Source organism: Corapipo altera, unplaced genomic scaffold, assembly GCF_003945725.1.
Source record: "Corapipo altera isolate COAL_440 unplaced genomic scaffold, ASM394572v1 77b, whole genome shotgun sequence".
Lineage (NCBI taxonomy): Eukaryota > Metazoa > Chordata > Aves > Passeriformes > Pipridae > Corapipo > Corapipo altera.
In genome coordinates this window covers 2,683,743-2,692,061 of record NW_020884933.1, presented here as the reverse complement: position 1 = coordinate 2,692,061, position 8,319 = coordinate 2,683,743, and the positions used below count along the sequence as shown (strand labels likewise).

Genomic DNA, 8,319 nt, shown 5'->3' with positions numbered 1-8,319 from the left:
CAGGGGCTCTGGGTGTCCCATCTCCCTGTTCCCGGTGCCATGTGCAGCTCCCAGGGGCTCTGGGTGCCCCATCTCCCCGTGCCCTGTCAATGTGCAGCTCACAGCAACAAGTGTTCCCTCTCCAGACTCCCACAGCGACGCTGCCTATTCCCAAGCGCCACCTGATGGCATCACCGCCAGGAAGGATTTGTTCGGCAGCGTTTATACCGGCACAGACGCGAGAATCACCTCCGACAGCAGGGAGGGTGGAAATGGGAAACGGGGACGCTGAGAGCAGCCCTGGCTCAGGACCCTGCCCTGTGTCCATCCCCGGGATGGGGCAGAGCAAAGCCGAGCTCAGGGGATGCACACCACGGCTCCCCTCTTCTTCTCAAGCCCATCAAAGTTCTTCCAAGCTACCCAGGAGGCAGGGAGATCCTGCTAGCCCTGGCTGGAGGATCCCCACAACTCCCCCCTTTTTAATTCTCCTGGATGTGCCTGAGAAGACAGCTCTGTGTTTATAAACGTGAGAAGGAATCGCACAGAAATCCCGGGAGCAGCAAGTCCCGACACCTCCCACACGGCAACGCGAGAGAAGCCACTTTCCTCTGCCACCAGGCTTTGTCACACCAGTGTCACCCCCACCTCCCTCTGCCTCCCCAGAGGTGCCACCCAGACGTTTGGGGGGGACCCTCTGTCTGCAACAGCCACGCAGAGGTCGGACACACTCCAGCCAAAGGAGAGGGTCTCCCCTGAACCAGCAAACACAACCAGGGCTCACACAACCAGCAACAGTGCCTGGAAGAGACATCCTTGGGCCAGGCCTCCCCCTCCCCTCTCCCCAGACCAGTTCAGGGCAGGGGACATGGGTGAGATTAACACAGGGCTGGGTCAGGGTCGCCTTTGAGCACAAAGCCCTCGGAGGGGGGAGCTTAACTCTGCCACGGCCCTGCTCCACCGCTCCCCCCTGCCCTCCCCTCCCTCCGCTGGGAGCGCCGGGCGCCTGACACTTGTCAGGGAAAAGCGGCGGTTCGGGGGAGCCCCCGGCTGCCTCCTGCGAGCTGAGCGGGGCAGTGCCGGCTCCCCAGGGATGGTTCTTGCCAGCCGGGATCCCCGCACAGCCTCTGGCATGAGCCAACCTGCCCGTGCCCCGGCTCCCGAGCCCACCTACCCCGCGGGGACCACCCTGTCCCCAGGTCCCGCTTAAACCTCCTCTCCCGGTTTTAGCGGGGAGCACCAGGACCCCCAAGGCGGAGGCACCGGGATGGAGAGGCTGCGGCGAAGCGTTTGTGCTGGGAGGGATGGGGAGAGGACGCAGGGGGGGGGGGGGGGGCGGGGGGGGGGGGGGGGGGGGGGGGGGGGGGGGGGGGGGGGGGGGGGGGATGAATCATTTCGAGCGAGCCAGATTTCCATATTCCCCCTGCTGGAAAATTAAAGTCTGCTCCGAGTTTGCATCCCAAATGTGATTGCTTTCGGATCCCTGCCTTGGAAAGCACGTACCTCTCTCAGCAGCCGGCCCTGCCGGGATCAGTGTCCATGCTGTCTACCTGTCAGCAGGCTCTTCCTTCTGTTCACGCTGAGCATCATATTTGCTTTGAACACCGAGGTAGTTAAAAGCTGCAACTTAAGGACTCGGGGAGGGGGGGGGGTGGAGGTGGACGGACTCACTGAGCATGAAAAGCAGCCATTGGCTCTGCCTCGCCGGCTGCTCTGCCACTGGGCCGGGCTGAACATGTGTCATCCTTCCCCTCGGCTCCCCTCATTTCCCCGGCGCTGTCCTTGCCCGGGAGGGCGGGGGCAGGAGGTGCCGGACCCCCCTCCCTCCCTCCCTCCCTCCCTCCCGGCCCGGAGCGCACCCGCCCCGGGCAGATGCGGACGCCGCTCCCGACGCTCCGCTCCCTCCCCGGGGCCGCGCGGCATATGGTGCCTGATTTTTTAATTTCCTCGGGACGGCGGCTCGTATGGCGACTGGCAGGTTTCTCACCGCCTTCTGATTAACCCCCGGTAGGTCCCGACGTGCCAACTGGCCGTATGGGCTGAACAAAGCGCTTCCCGATCCCGCCGCTCCCGACTTCCTTCTCATTAACGGGGAGCGATCTTCGCTTGAGCCCCGGCCAGGAGAGCAGGGGCCGTGTCCTGCCCGCCTTTAAAGATGCCTCTCCCCGCGTGGTGTTTGTTCCCAGGAAAAGGAAGCCGGCTGTAAGCCTTCTTCAAACCCTGCCTACCTGTTACCTGTCGGCCCCGTGCGGGATCGATCTTGCCGGGTGAAAGCTGAACGTCTAAAGCGGTGGCAGCGGGAGAATCCAGCGTTTGTGCAGGGCTGCTCTCCCAGGCTCTCTGCAAACACCAGAGGAGCCGCCGAGTTTCGCTCAAGTCCCGCTGGGAAAGCTCCCCCTGCAACCAAAACCACTTTTCCTGCAAAATTTGAGGTCCTTTATAACACGAGAAATGCGTCCAGCCCCGTGTGATTACAAGGAGCCACGCCGTGTCTCTTGGGTACCACCATTTCCAGGCACACGTATTGTGCTTTGCAGGTTTGCTCACTCGGCTGCATTAATTCCCGATTCCTCCCGGGAACGGCTTTCACTCCGCAGACTGTTCAAGCTGAGGCTGGGTCAGGGATTGTGTGAGCACAAATGGGACACGAGCAGCCTGGTTGTGTCTTCTGAAAGGTTTCTGCCGTGTGTGGTGTTGGCTGTGACAGCAGGGACGTCACTTCTGTGCAGAGTCTCCACAGGATCAGGGATGGGGAGCCCCTTTCCTGGTTGTGGGGAAGCAGCTGCCGCCTCAGTGAGGGTGTGAGGGCACTTCCCACCTCTGATCCTGCTCTGCCACCCCACTGCAGCACTGCCATGGCACTCTGCTCCTCTCCCTGGCATTAGAGGGAACAATCCCGGTGTGTTTTGCACGTGGAAAATGGATTTGCCATCTTCGTGGACTTTGGTTTTTAATAAAAGCAAAAACTTCCAAAAACATCATCACTTTACACCACCACTGTTACAAAACTAAGCTCAGCAAACACCCATTCACCTCTGTTTGGGCAGAGGGGATCCTTAGGATGGCAGAGAACTCCTTCTATGTGTTTTATTCCTCATTAGACCCCGAGGCTGCAGGAGCATCCCATTCTCTGTGTGGTAACTGAGGACTTTGCCATTTGTTTGATGCACAGGATGAAGATTTCGGCAGCACCTCTGGACCTGGGGGACTGCTGCCTGGAGTTAAACACCTTGGTGACCTGGCAAAGCCCCAGGAACACAGAGAACTGCTGACAAATGGGAATTTCTGGTGTTGCTGCCGAGGGGGAGGTCACCCCAGCACTTGGATGAGCAGGGTGGTGAGTTCCTGCAAGGCTGGAGTGTGTGTGTGTGGGGGAAATGTGATGTTCACGGGATCAGGGATGTGGTCAGGCTGTGTTTGCTGCTGGACAGGCAGAGGTGAGCAGAACATCCCTTCCTTGCAAGCTGCAGGAGAGCTCGGCCGCAGTTAATGTTGAGGCTGAAAACTGTTTGGAAAAGAGGGGTTACATCCTCTAAAATACACATTCTGAGCTGGATTTCTATAGCACTTGCTGAGCTCCACGGAGGGCAGGAAGGAGGGACAGTTAATCCGTCCTTGGGGATGTTTCAGCTGCCCTAAATCCCAGTGCTCTCACAAAGGCCCACCTGGTTCCTGTAGCAGCATGTGGGGAAAGAAAGCTCTGCCAGGTTTTTAAGTGGTTTCTCCAAAATCCACCTGCCAGCAGGGGCAGGAGGCTGTTTGTGGAGAAACGAGACGTCGCCTGAGAATTGCAAGAGAGGGATCATTTGTCTTAAAAACGTTTAATGTGAAGTGTAACAGTTGTGGCCTGGGAGAAAACTGCGGGTGTTTCATCCTGATCCTGCACAAAACCCAGCCAGAACAGCTTTAATGGCTTTAAGCTGAAGGAAGGGAGGTTTAGGTGAGATATTGGGAAGGAATTCTTCCTTGGGAGGGTGGGGAGGCCCTGGCACAGGTTGCCCAGAGAAGCTGTGGCTGCCCCATCCCTGGAAGTGTCCAAGGCCATGTTGGAGCAACCTGGGACAGTGGAACCATGACAGGGGGTGGCACTGGGTGGTCTCCAAGGTCTCTTCCAACCCAAACTATTTGAGGATTCTGTGATTCTATGAAAACCTCTCTGTCCTAGCAGGAGATCTGTGCGAAAGCTGATGGTTTTTTAATGGAGTATTGGAGATCAGGGATCTCCCAGAGTGCAGCAGAAGTGCCTTTCCCAGCGTTTCAGACTGTGCTGGTGGCAGAAGCAGGACAGGGACCCCCCCAGGGCTGTGATCCCCCTCCCTGCAGCATTTCCCAGCCAGGGAAGGCTGCCTGGTGAAGTGACAAGGTGCCTGGTGCTTCCCACCGTGCACTCGAGGCTGTTCCACTCCTTCCCCACCCCACCTGCCTGCACAGGCAGCCTTTGGAGGGGACCCAGGAGTGGCGGTGCTGTCCCCCGGCAGAACTGGTTCGGCAGCTCTGGCCCCCGGGGCTGAGCTCTGCAGGCACTGGTGTGAGCACAGGCGGGCTGGGAGCGCTGGGAGGACTGGGTTTGAACAGACCATGGGGTGCTTTAACTCCTCCTCAGCCCCGGGGACAGCCCGTGCTTATCCCCCGGGATGTGCAGCAGCACCCGGGCAGTGCCAGGGCTGAGCAGAGGGATGCCCCAGTCGCCGGAGCGAGCAGAGAGGGCAGCATGGCCCGGGTTCTGCGTCTCTCCGGGTTTCCCGGGAGCAGCCCGGCGTTTCCCAGGCAGTCGTTTCTCCAGAGGACCACGAGGTGGAAGCATTTTCCAAAAACTGCCGCGATCGCCTCGGAACCCGGGGACAGCCTGCCTTGTGCTTGGAGTAGGGGGACAGGACAGCCAAGGAGCTGAGGGCTGGAGAAAAGAGCCGGGAAGGGATCAAAGAGGGACACGGGGCACAAGGGGAAAAGCCCCTTCTCCAGGAAAAGGCTCCTGCAATTATCCATGATGCTGACTGCCCACTACTCAGGGAAAAAAGCCTTGTATCCTGCTCCCCAGAGCAGGAATGCAGGAGCACAGCCTGCACGGGGCCATGCTCTGGGCCCCCCCAGCCTGCTCCATGCAGAGAGGTTGCCTGGAGTCACTTGTATCATTTCTGGACCCCAGATGATGTGCCCAAACATCCCGGAGAGATCATAAAACCATGGAATATCCTGCGTTGGAAAGGGCCCACAAGGATCATCGAGTCCAACTCCTTGACACCCCAAAATCCCACCCTGTCCCTGAGAGCGTTGTCCAAACCCTCCTGGAGCTCTGGCAGCCTTGGTGCTGTGCCCACTGCCCTGGGGAGCCTGGGCAGTGCCCAACCACCCTCTGGGGGAAGAACCTTGTCCTGAGATCCAACCTGACCCTCCTCTGGCACGGCTCCAAATGACTGGGCTCCTCTTTTCCCTCCTCTAAACAGAACTCCTGGACACCTGGATTACATGCAGCCTCTTTCCCAGGCGACCCAACCCAGATATCCAGGTGCCTGTCCTGCTGCTCACAGCCAGCCAGACCAACCACAGCCCCGGTCTGTGAGCCTGGCAGGACCTGTCTGTGCCTGCCTGGGAACACCTGTGCTTCCTGTGGGCTGGGCAGTGCCAGGTGACAGCCGGGAGCAGGGTTTGCCCCTTGGCACAGGGTCAGCCCTCGTTCCTCACGCTCGGGGCAGTGCTGAGTCAGGGCTGATCAGCTGTGCCTGCTCCATCCTGGGGAGCTCACCCTGCTCCACCCTGCCCCGCTGGGCAGGGAGCACTGGCACACTGCTGGATCCAGGCTCCAGCCAGCCTGGAAGGTGTTTCACCCCGTGGGAGATGCCAACTGGGGCTTTCCCAGCAGAGTCTGGCACAAAGCAGGATGGGGACAGAGCCCCTGGAAAATCATTCCTTACGGCCACCAGGAATGGGGAGGGTGCTCTGCCCTCCTGCAAAACCTCAGTGCCTGTGCTGGAAACACACATTTCCCTGGAATATTTCATAAGGAGAGGATAAAGGACTTGGCAGCAGCGACACCAGGATTCGCCTCCATTGTGGAGGAGTCCCAGGCAGTGCTCTGGGAACACATTTTCACCACTCTTGGATGAGCCCCATCACCTCTTCTCTGTGTGTGACACCTGGGCTGGACATTTCCTTGTTAGCTGCTGGTGTGAAAGGGCTAAAAATATTAAAGCCCAAGGAGCAGATCATCTGTACAGGCAGACAGATGGGGACTGCACTCCTGGGACAGGTGACCCCCCAGTCAGGAGGTGATGGGTTTCCAGATGTTTGGGGTGGGGGGTTACAAGCAGCACCAGCTTCCAGGCAGGACCCACATTCCTTGGCTGGCTCTGCTCCAGCTCCTGAGCAGGTCCAGCATCCTCGTGTGTGACAGACTAAATGTGCAGGGCCCAGCTCAGTTTGCAGCAATGCCTTGACATTTGGCCTTCCCTTGTGTGTGTTTAGTAAGTAAACAGCTATAAATAAGTTGGTTATACCCCAGGGGCTTCTGAGGAGCTCTAAACCCAGCAAGTGAAGGCTGTGTGCTGGGTAACACAACTGGTATTTTTCTCTTGCTCTCAGTAGTTCTATTGACTTGATTCCTGACTGGAAGCAGCATGAGCACAAGGAGAATCAGCCCCAGCATCTGCAAATGCAGACCTCTTCTGTGGTGCTAATTGATTAAATCTGTGAGACAGCAAGAGAGCAGATTTATCCAGAACAGTCCTGCCTTAAACCTGTATTTCAATTTATGGTTGGTTTTTTTTTCCTGGAACTGCCTTACTAAGTCAAAAATAGTGGCATCAGTGGCTGGGCTGCAGGAATGCCAGTGCTGGCAGATGGTGGGGCAGTGCTGGGTGTCTCCAAGGCACAGGGGAGGGGAGGGCACAGCTCAGCACTGGGGTTGCTCTGATCTCGGAATCGTCCCCGGGGCTGCTCTGGCTCTGTGCCCTCGTGGGGTCGCACATGTACCACCCCATCCACCACTTCCAGCCACTTCCAGCCCGCTCCATCTGGCACAGGACACGTGGAGCCCTTTGAAGTCCTGCTCTGAGGCCCCTTGGATGCTGCTGGAGCCTGGGGAAGGGTGATCTCTGCCCGGACCTGCTGCAGCCTCCAGTGCCAGGGCACCCCGCTCTGGGGCAGAGCACCGGGACTGTGTGGGGCACCACGACTGGATGAGCCTCCAGAGCTGTTTTTCTGAGATTTGGAAAAGCTTCTGATCGAGTTGTTTGGTGCATGGGGATGGAACAGCCTCCTGCTTTGTACCCCGGGGCTAGAAATTCCTGCAAAGGCAGCATTTCCCTCTGGTTTTAAGCAGAGCACCAACAGCCCTTTGGTGACATCAGCAGCCCTGGAGCCCTCCTGTGATGCTGTGGATGGGATGCTGAGCAGAGCAGCCCCTGGCTCCCAGGGATTTCACTGTGTGGGGGCTCAGCCCTCATAAAACTGGACCAGCCAAGGGCAGGATGAGGCTGAGAGCTGTGGAGCTCCCACTGAGCACTCAGTGTCTCTCAGAAGGAATCCTGAGCCTCTTCCAGCCAGAAGAAGGCAGTAGGGAAGTTTCTCTACAGCCTGGTAGGGAAGAGAGGGTCAGACTCTTGGGACAGCAGGGCTGCAGTTTCGAGCAGGAGGGACTCGATGTGCCATTAAAGCATTTATGGCCTGGGGAATCACAGCACTAATGAACATTAATACAGGTGAATTCAGCAAGGAAGAGGCTTGTGCTGGAGATTCTCCCCAGTCCCTGCCTTGCAGGGAGCTGCCTCCACTGGGCTCTGGTGGTTTCCTTCTGGGCAGATGCCTCAGCACCAGACAAAACACATCCTGGGCACCCTGATAGCCCATCTCCCCTCCCCTGCAACGCCCAGAGCAGGACCTGTGCTATCCCTGGGACGCCAAGGGTTTTCCCTGGGATGCAGCCAGTCCTGAGAGGCTTTGCCAGGTCTTACCTCCAGGAATTTCTCTCTGCCCTTTGCTGCTGACACACGGGTGTTTGCTGGCAGGGGAAGGAGGGGGCAAGGTCCTTGTGTGCCCTGCCTGCACCAGTTCTGTTTGTGCCCGGGGAGAAGCGGCACAGAGCAGTTGTTGGGAGCGTTTGCTGGGCAGGGAGGAAACTAGAGCAGTGGTTTATTCCAGTGCAGGTTTCCCTAAAGCCTGCTGGGATGGAAACAGGAGCTGACACCGAGGTGCACAGACCTCCAGGAGCTCACACAGCCCCTCGGGGGCAGCGGGGAGGAGGGAGCCCAGCCCGTGGTCCCTGCGGTGCCACCAGTGCCTGGTCTCTGGCCACGCTGTGCTTCACTCCCCGTGCCCACGGTGTTCCTGGCGCCCTCCCCCAGCCCA

General features: G+C 58.7%; 2 long non-coding RNA genes across 2 annotated transcripts in view; one reads left to right on the top strand and one right to left on the bottom strand.

Annotated features, from left to right (window-relative positions):
* LOC113954839 overlaps positions 1 to 407 on the top strand; it is a 3,361-nt gene extending 2,954 nt beyond the window's left edge. The window contains exon 3 of the long non-coding RNA XR_003530351.1: positions 126 to 407. This is a non-coding gene — a long non-coding RNA (uncharacterized LOC113954839). The remainder of the gene's footprint in view (positions 1 to 125) is intronic.
* The window catches only part of LOC113954838, a 31,320-nt gene extending 29,593 nt beyond the window's left edge, over positions 1 to 1,727 (bottom strand). Inside the window, exon 1 of the long non-coding RNA XR_003530350.1 lies at positions 1,480 to 1,727. This is a non-coding gene — a long non-coding RNA (uncharacterized LOC113954838). The remainder of the gene's footprint in view (positions 1 to 1,479) is intronic.
* Between the last annotated feature and the right edge of the window lie 6,592 nt (positions 1,728 to 8,319).